Source organism: Hydra viridissima, unplaced genomic scaffold, assembly GCF_058129835.1.
Source record: "Hydra viridissima isolate aposymbiotic clone 2 unplaced genomic scaffold, HvirCarnegie_v1 scaffold_2, whole genome shotgun sequence".
NCBI lineage: Eukaryota > Metazoa > Cnidaria > Hydrozoa > Anthoathecata > Hydridae > Hydra > Hydra viridissima.
This window is the reverse complement of record NW_028324301.1, coordinates 17,215,089-17,225,000: the sequence shown is the minus strand read 5'-3', so window position 1 is coordinate 17,225,000 and position 9,912 is coordinate 17,215,089. Positions and strand designations below refer to the sequence as shown.

Here is a 9,912-nt window from a genome sequence, read left to right as displayed (position 1 = left end):
ATATAATATTCTTGAGCAGCAACAAAAGAATATATTTTTATTTGGCTAATATTTAACTCTGGCTACAACTCTGGCGAAAATATTAAAATATGTAGATTCAAAAATATATCCCATGCTTTTGTATAGCATGGGATATTGAGTGTTAGAAAAGCATAACAATCAGTTTTATTTTTTTCTTAGCAACACTTAATTGAAAAATGAGTCTCGTAAAAAAAATCGAAGAAAAAATATATATTTTTATATATATACGTAATATATATATACGTAATATATACGTAAAAAAAATCGAAGAAAAAATATATATTTTTTCTTCGATTTTTTTTACGAGACTCATTTTTCAATTAAGTGTTGCTAAAAAAAAAATAAAACTGATTGTTATGCTTTTCTAACACTCACATGTTCTTATCTAAGCATCGGCGTTTGGTTTTTCAGTTTTTAACAAACAATTCTTCAAAAACCAAAACACCAATCGCCGATGCTTAGATACCAAACCAGTCGCCGATGCTTAGATACCAAACCAGTCGCCGATGCTTAGATACCAAACCAGTCGCTGATGCTTAGATATAAACCAATCACCGATGCTTAGATAAAAACAACTTACATAGGAAGTTTGTAATTTATTCGTAAGCGAATAAATTACAAACTTCAAAATTAGTCATTTGAAATATACCGAGTTTAAGTTATTTCTAAATTTAAGACATATAAACCTATAAGATTCCAGAAAAAAAATTGCGATACGCTGCATACCTTTTCTTATTATGTTATGTAGTTTCAACCTTTTAAGATATGAATCGCTGCTCGATTAAGAACATTAAATTTATTTATATTACAATTTTAAATAACAGACTTATTTATAAATACAAACTTGTTTCACCAAAAGCTTTGCTATTTTAAATACTTAAAGACTTCTATTTATATTGACGTCAGAAAATTCGATTTATCATAAAAGACTGGTGTAGAAGTTAGGAGAGTTGTGGAATTGAGACTTGAGAATTGAACTTAAGTCACAAATTCAAATCACTTCAGAAATGACTTGACTAAATCAAATAAGACTTGGAACTCAACTTTGACATTGATGCAGTAGCAATATTTTAATTTTGTATCAAATTCAATATTAGAAAAACGTTCTACAAAATATATACATTTCTTATAATGCCCAAGAACAAAAAATCATTGTTATAAATAATGCAATATTTACATACAAAGTCATTCCCACAGAACTCCTTCAAACACAATAAAATAGTGATTTACAGCATATTGGTTATGATTATCATTACTCCTTATCCCTTATCCCTTATCTGAAACTCTTTACTTGTTTCGATTCTTTGACCATTTTGAAAAGGGTGGCTTTTCAAATATTTCTTGTCCTTCCGGGTAACCATGAAGAATTTCCTTGTTATCCTTTGTAAAATTTGTTTGTAACTTCCACTTGTAATAGAATATTCCTTGGTATGGAAGCAATCTTTCTGCAGTATTTTTCTTTTGCACCACGTAATACCAATACACAATCTTCAATGGATCTTCACTGCTGCTAGCAGCCATGCGTTTAATTGTCCGATGATGAACAATTCCATTTCTGTACGACCTGTAAACTCAAATGAATAACACAAATACTCCCCATTTGGTGCATAGTTCATTTATGAGTCTTGAGTGGAATGTCTGGCTGTTGTCAATAGCGTTTGCCATGACTGCTACAGCGGAATGTATTGTAAGCATCCAATCTCGAGGTACCCTGGTGAGAGGAGATCTTACTTTCTGCTAATTTTAAAAGACAAGGTTTTATGATTAGATTACATTCTTTTACAAGATCTTCCATTAATAAAAGGTGGCGACAGATGAGAGGTTCACCAAAACTGCGAACACAAATTGGGTTGTCTCCTGTGATATAAGAATATAACCAATGAAAAATAATTACAGAACTGATCATCATTATAATACGTTTGCATTTCGATTATGTTAAACCCTTTAATTACGGTTTCCAGCTCTGCAAGCCTGATATGAGCTGCGTCATTTTCTTTTCTCAACCATGGATAATCTTCGATTACATCTCCAGCCGCTTCGAAAACTGTGCCAATAGCTAGACTGCGTGCATCAAACCGCACAATTGCTTTAGAAGTACTTCGAACTGTCTACACTCCATGAACAGTAAATTTGTTCCCCGGATATTTCCACTTAAAACTACTTGCCGCCCTATTCAGATTGCTACATAAAGGGCGTAACCAATTTGCAATCGGTAAAACACCATGAGTAAATTTTTTGTCTTGTAATATTTTTTTTTGGAGTATTGAGCAAAATATCACGTTACAAACGTACCGATTGTGCTCTTTACAAACTCGCAACCCAAAGACGCAATCACTAACAAGTTTCTCTACAGACTTTTCGTTCAATCCGCATACTTTCAAGAGTTCTTGAGCCTTAAGACTCGAGACTATATTATTGTTAACAATGATGTCATCAATAAATAAGAAAAAAAATTAAATGATAGACTTAGAGTTTCCGTTCACCCATACACAAAGTGTTGGTGGCTTTGACTTTTTCAGGAAACCACTTGCATAAAAACAGGCGCCCTCCCTGAGACTTTTTTTGAGTGTTTGCATCTTTTTGAACAGTGCTATGCTAAATGATTTTCCATTTCAAATATATAACAAAATCTCTTTTTCTCAATTTCTTTGCAAAAGCCTCTTCCTTCGTAAATCTCGTTTGGATTTATAGCGGCACAATTTATGCGCCCAATAAAGCAGGGTTCTTTAAAAAATAAGGTTAGCAAGCTTGTTTTTTCTGCCACCTAAAAAAGCGACATGGATGGTATTGAGCATTCAAACTGCAGCTTTTTTCGTGCTTCATCAGGCAATCCAGAAATGAATACACATCTTATCCATTCTTCGTTCATATGCAGGCTTGGACTGGGCCGCCGGGATACCGGGAGATTCCCGGTGGGCCGGTTGGCATAAAAAATTATATTATATTTTTAGTTAGGCTACATTTTATTTTCCAAATAAAATATAAATTAAAATTTAACTAAAAATATAATAACTTTTTTTCTGGCCTCTAATTACATCTAATTAAAGGCCATTTGCCGGCTAATTATATAAATTTTGGCGGCCATCTTGAGCTGATCGAAAGTAGTATTACATTAATAGTGAGTTTAGCATGCGCGCTTTATCTTTAGGCGGTGTTAGTACAAGCGTTAGCAAGTGTGCTTCCACTGCAAGTTTAAAAAAAGTTAGGCACGTAAAAACTTCAACAAGTGCGTTTTAAGTCATTAATTATTCATAACTTATTTTTAAGTTAAAACCATTTCCAAAAAATATATGTGCTATGAACAATTAAAACAAACTTACAAGAAAATTTGCATAAAAAAAAAATGAAAAAGAAAATAAGAAAGAAAAAGTAAAGTCATCTACAGCTTTAGTTTCTTTTGAATTTACGGTTTCAAACCAAATTTATTTGTCTAATAGTTACACAAATGTTTAGTATTCGAAATTCGAATACTAAACATTTGTATATATTCGTTTGTACATACTCTACCCCATAGAAAATGAATAAACGAAAAGGAGGTGCTGAGAAAGAAAGAATAAGAAAGAAAGCACGTTTAGAGAACGATGGCCAGAAATGTAAAAAGTTAACGAACATGTTTGCAACATCTTTTAGTACTAACTCAATAGTTAATATCAATATGGCTGATGTAGCAACAACAGAAATAATAACTGATCTCCATTCAATTTGCAATCCCGCTGATGCGGTATTATTATCACCTAATGAGGCAGATGCACATGGTTCTAAATTTCAAACGGCAGATAGTTTTGAAGACAATGCAACCTCTTATCCTAACTCTGACACTCAATATAAATTGAACAGTAATCAATGCGAGCCAAGTGAAGAAACTCAAAACAATTATTATTATTTTCCGAAACCACAAGCAGACATTTTGAAATCATTTTTTAAATTTCATCCGAAGCAAAACAATTTTGATCTAAACGGTAAAATTAATTACCATAGCGTTTATTTCAGAAATAATAAACCTCGTCACTGGCTGACCTTTGAAGAAAACACACAAAAGTTATTTTGTTCTTTTTGTCTGGCATTTAGCAAACCTTCAGATCAATCAACGTTCATTAGTGGATATAACATTGCAAATTCCAAGCATATTTATCAAAGAATATCAGAACATGAAAGAAGTGCACTCCATGCAGCCTGCACAGAGTCGTATGTTTTAAAAATTAATGCCAAAGATATTATAAGTATTTATACGCGCCAACATGGTGAAGAGGTTAAAAAGAATCGTTTAATTTTAGAAAGAATCATAGAAACTTTAAAAGTTATTGGTAAGCGTGGACTTAGATACAGAGGTGCAGTAGAGTCTGGGTACACATTGCTTGATGACAGTGTGGGATCATGGGAATTTTTTAGAGATTCTTTTGCTAATTGGCAAACTTGATCCGTTGTTGGAAGCACATATCAAAGAGGTGGTTCAAAAAAGCAAATCCCGGCATGATTCAGTTAGCAACAGAACAGGTCTTGGCGACTTGGTCACTTTTCTGTCAAAAACGACTGTTAATAAAGTCATTGATGCAATAACAACATCTTTAACGAGCATGATTGTGGAAGAGATTAGAGAAGCCGGTATGTTTAGTGTTCAAATTGATACCACACAAGATATTAATGTACAGGATCAGTGTTCTATTGTGATCCGATATGTAACCGAATCTGTACATGAACATGTAATATCGATAGTCAATTGCACATCAACAACTGGAAAAGGAATGTGTGATTTGGTTTGTGGCGTTTTTGAAAAGGTAGGCATTGATGTAAGTAAATGTATTGGCAATGCAACCGATGGAGCTTCTAATATGCAAGGTCAATACAATGGATTCAATACCTGGTTAAGTACAGTTTCCCCAGGTCAGATTCATGTTTGGTGTTATGCCCATGTTTTAAATTTGGTAATGGGTGATGTTACTAAAAAAGCTGTTGAAGTTGCTACCTTATTTGGTGTTTTGAACACATGTGCAGTATTTTTACGGGAATCATGTTTACGCTTCAATGTTTGGCGTGAATTTAGCAAATTGAAATATATATCTGTAATCGATGAAACTCGTTGGTGGGGGAAAGACAGAGCTCTTACTAAGGTATTTGGAAATTTCTTCATCAAAACCTCCGATCAAGAAACACAAGTTATTGATTTTTTGTACATTGACATGTTACAAACATTTCATGATATTTCTACATCAATCAAATTCAATAATGACGTCCGTTACAGAGCGAAAGCTCTTTTAGATTCATTGACAAGTTTTGAATTTATTTTGAAGGCACAATTGTTTTTAAAAGTATTTGAGCACACAACGCCATTATCTGAATATTTGCAAACAACTGAAATGGATGTACTACGAGCCTATAATATGGTTCAAAACAGTATTAATGAGTTAAGAAAAGTAGATAGAAATTTTGATTCCATTTTTCAAGCAGCTACACATTTTTCAGAACTTGCGAACAGTGAACTGGGAAAAAGGAATCTCGACATTGAAGTTCAGACTGGTTTGAAAGAGAAAAGAATCAGAGCAAATCAACTACTTGAAAGTGCAAAAGATAAATTTCGTATCAATGTTCACAACATGGTAATGGATCAAGTAATCAGTAGTTTAAAACAGAGATTCTCAGAGCATGGTAGTCTATATGCTGATTTATTTTGTTTAAATCCAAGAAATTTTGCAGAAATTTTGCAGAAATTTTGAAAAAAATGCCTAGTGCTGCATTACAGCATCTGAGTGGGTTGCTCAGAAAGTTTGATGCTAGTGTAACAAAGGATCAGCTTCAAACGGAATTATCGGACTTTGCAAGGAAATGGGAAAGTTTCGAAATAACTCTTGAAGATGAATATAATTTGATATTTGACACGGAAGTATCTGACTCTGTCTCGGACAACATGCAACAATATAAATCCGAAGAATCTAAAACTGTCTTTACAATCCCAGAAGTGGAAAACAGTGACAGCCACAGAAATAAATGCAAATCTTGCAAAAAATGTATTTTTTGTTGTTACTTTGTCCTCCAGAAGTTTAACTTGCATAGTCTTGCGTATTCAAATTTGTTTCTGCCTTACAAATTTGTGCTGACATTATCCTCATCACAAGTTGCTTGTGAAAGGTCATTTTCGAAATTGAAGTATATTTTGAACAGATTAAGAACTTTGATGAGCCAGTCAAGTTTACAGTCATTCATGTTGATGTCTTGTGAAAAAGACCTTCTTCCGAGAATTAATAACGATGCAATAATTGATATCTTGGCATCGACTAGTCAAACGATGAAAAAGTTGCTATACTAGTCAATATTGAATAGCGATTGTGTCTACTATTTCTAGACTACAACTTACAGCAGTGTTTTAGAAATATTTCTTTTTATCAATATTTAGGCTGGGAAGTTTAAATTTTTTTTTATACTTTAAATAATAATAAACAATAATGCAACTAAAAATAAAAAGTCCTTTACAAATATAATATAGGTAAATTTAGAAAAATAAGGGCGTTAATCATAGTCGCGTGAAGGCTCTCGGCGCCCCTATATATATATGAAATATATGCAGCATACAATGAAGTGGGCCGCCGTGACCGAAATTTCCCGGGCCGTTTTTTCAAGCCAGTCCGACCCTGTTCATATGAGGAGGTATTAGTTTACTCAGCCTTGTTAGCTCCGCTAGGTAAACATTAATAGACTTGTTCTTTTTCAAGCTCTTTCAAGCAGCAGTGAGAGCATTTCTTACGTCGGTGTAATCTTCTTTTACATTTTCCACTCAAACATATATAAACGGCAAATGCCCCACCTGACAAGAACAATGGCAGTACTTACATGAAAATCATCCACTTTTTGTTGTTTCACTACAAGTTCAATTTCTGAATCCACTCGGAAAATTCTCTAGAAACCATAGTATTAAGACACCAAGTCCACAAACTTAACGACGATACTCATCGCCGAAATAGCTTGAAGTAATATTTTTATTTTATATCAAATTCAATCTTAGAATAGATTTCCATCGATTATATACATTTCTTATATTGCTCAAGAGTACAAAATCATAGTTATAAACAATATGATATTTATATACAAAATCACACTCACAGAACTCCTTCAACCACAATAAAATTTATAGCATAATGGTTTATGAATAACAATAAATAATGATTACAAATACCAATTACTTTTTATTTAATTTGAACTTCAAATCAAGTCACAAGACAATGATTCAAGCTCAAAAATCTCTTGGACATTTAGTAAATATCGCCTCAATATGAAACTTTTTTTTGTCTTTTTTAGCCTATAACGTATGTGCTGAAAAATGTTAACAAAGTGTTTAGTTAGATTCGGTGAGATGTTCGATTATTTCGAACAAATAGTTTAGTGTAAACACTTTATTGGCTTGAGATTTTAATAATACTTAAAATTAAATCAATTTATTTGTTCAGACTGTAATATAAAGATGATACCAAAAATAATTGTTTTGGGATACAAAGGCTATAGTATTGTAAGCAAAAAAAGGATTGTAGCATGTGGAATTAAAGTTACAGACAGAGATTTAATAGCTTCCACTTTTCCACTTTTATTTCACACTTAAAGCTTCAGAAAGAATAGCTAATTAGCTAGTTACATAATTTTAGTAGATGTAATGCAACGATAAAACGTCATGGAGCACTTTTTAAGGTTTTTTTTCATAGCTGTTTAATATACTTACATCTTGCATATAAGAACAATGCAAACAAAAGTATTAGAAATGCACTGCAGCAGCCATAAACAACAGATTTTATGGGGAGCTGTGTTGGTCTGTATAGCAAAAACCACCCAAACCAGAAAGCTATTACCAGTGTGATACTATCCGATCTGGTAATCATTGCAACTTGCCTCTGTCTGTTATGGAAAATAAATGTTTTTGTCGCTTTCTTTTCCACAACATTCCCCTAACCATGGAAGACCAGCAAACAGTTGATGCTGCTATTTATATAGCACTTGTAATGTTTTACTAACACTTCCCAGCTAGTAGTGGGAGAAAATAAAAGAAGTTTGAAAGAAAATAAAAGTAATTTCTTCTCATTCTAATCTAAAAAAGATCTGTTCACTGCTGCATGCAAGGACAACATTCAAAGAGGCTTTTGAGATTGAAATTGGGGAAAGAAGCATACCTGCTAGTGTCAACATAAGATGGAACTCAACACTGAGATAAGGTAAGCAGTTCTCCAATATGACAATTTAGCTATTGTAAGAATGCAAAATGTGCCATGTTAGTAAAGGCTGGGCAAAAAAGTTGTTTTTTACAATACAAGAGTGGAATCAATTAAAAGAATTGGTGGACATTCTCAAGCTGTTTGGAGAAGTAACAGATTTATCACATGGGGAAAAGATAATCATATTCAGTTCTGTTGTCCCTCTGTTTTGTCCCTCAATTACCACCTGTGTAAATGGAAACCTTAAGTTTAAATTTTGAGCAACCTGTTCCGAAGTCCCCAGGCATTCTTGAAGAACCATTTTCTTTATATTTTCATCAATGTGAAAATAACCAGGCCACAAGTTAGATTGACTGCCCCCTTTTCAGATCCAATTAATTATTTTTTGCAATTAACATAGAGAAACTTCCAACACTGTCACGAGTGATTAGGGTCTTGACAATGCCTGCTTCTTGTGCTCTAGTGGAGCTTGCCTTTAGCCATGGCAGCATAGTACTGCTGCCTCATTGGGCATCAATGTTTGACAGATATTTGACAAGTTTAATCTTTTTCCAATGAAATGTACCTCAAAAAACTTAAATCAAGGTTAAGTAAAACGTATAAATTTATTAAAATTAATAAATTTGTAATAGAATTTGTGCTAAGAAGTATTAGTTTAATCCTAGTTTAAAATATGAAATAGAAACTTTAATGGGATTAAAAAATTGTTGTTTACTACTAGAATCAGGAGTTTTTTTTTTGGAATTGATTTGAGATTTGAAGCAAACTGGCTTAACTTAGACTTGAGTGCAAATAGTTGACACTATTTGTTGTGTCTTGTAAAACAACAAGTTGATCACAACTCTCAAAGTTGGTTATTGCTTGTTAATATTGGTTAAAATTGGAAAACCAAATGACAATCCTTACTCATATCATAAGGGCAGTTTGAAAAATACCAAACTTAATTCTAAATCCAAAGATTTAGATTTAGAATTTTAAATTCAAAGAAACATACATAGTTTATTAAAATGAACAGAATGTAGATAGGTTTTACAAAAAAATTAAGAACTGCATTTGTAATAAAAAAATTAAATTTTAAAATTCTTTATTGATCTATGATTGAAATAAATCTTTGCTTACAAACTTTCATACTACTAATTTGTTTTGTATCATTCATAAATTCTATGCGCAGTGAATGAATCTGTGTACATTAATAGAATGCCAATATTTAGAAGTTTCTCTATATATTTTTTTCACTTTGGAATGACATGGAAATATTCTCAATGCCTTAGTCAACTTTGCATAAAAGTCAATTGCTTTGTATAGAAAAAAAAGTTATCTGGTGGGTTATTGCTACCAGGCTCCTTGAAGGAAGGTTCAGTATGAAAAATACTATTACTACCTAATATATTGATCAGACATATACAGTTGTCTAGTAAATACACTAATTGAAAGAAAAGTGTCTCTTTAAACCTGCTGAAAATTCTCTTTAAGTGTGCTGAAATATGCAGTTTTTTATATAAATCCACTCTATAAATCTCAGGTACTAATAAATAGTTTTTTTTTTGTCTATTTTGTTATTGAGTATTATTTTGTACATTCTCCTACTAATTGTGCCCTAAATTTATGCAAATTTTTTTCCAAATATATAAAACCAGGTTCTATACCTGTTAACCATTAAAATGTTTAAAATTCAGATTACACTTAGCAATATGCAGTACTA

The 9,912-nt window shown here is 32.4% G+C and overlaps 2 protein-coding genes across 8 annotated transcripts in view; one reads left to right on the top strand and one right to left on the bottom strand.

Moving 5' to 3' along the window:
- Window positions 1–9,912, bottom strand: part of LOC145194661 (E3 SUMO-protein ligase ZBED1-like) — a 244,672-nt gene that overhangs the window by 99,139 nt on the left and 135,621 nt on the right. The window lies entirely within an intron of this gene.
- The window catches only part of LOC145184418 (otoferlin-like), a 40,722-nt gene that overhangs the window by 7,285 nt on the left and 23,525 nt on the right, over window positions 1–9,912 (top strand). The window lies entirely within an intron of this gene.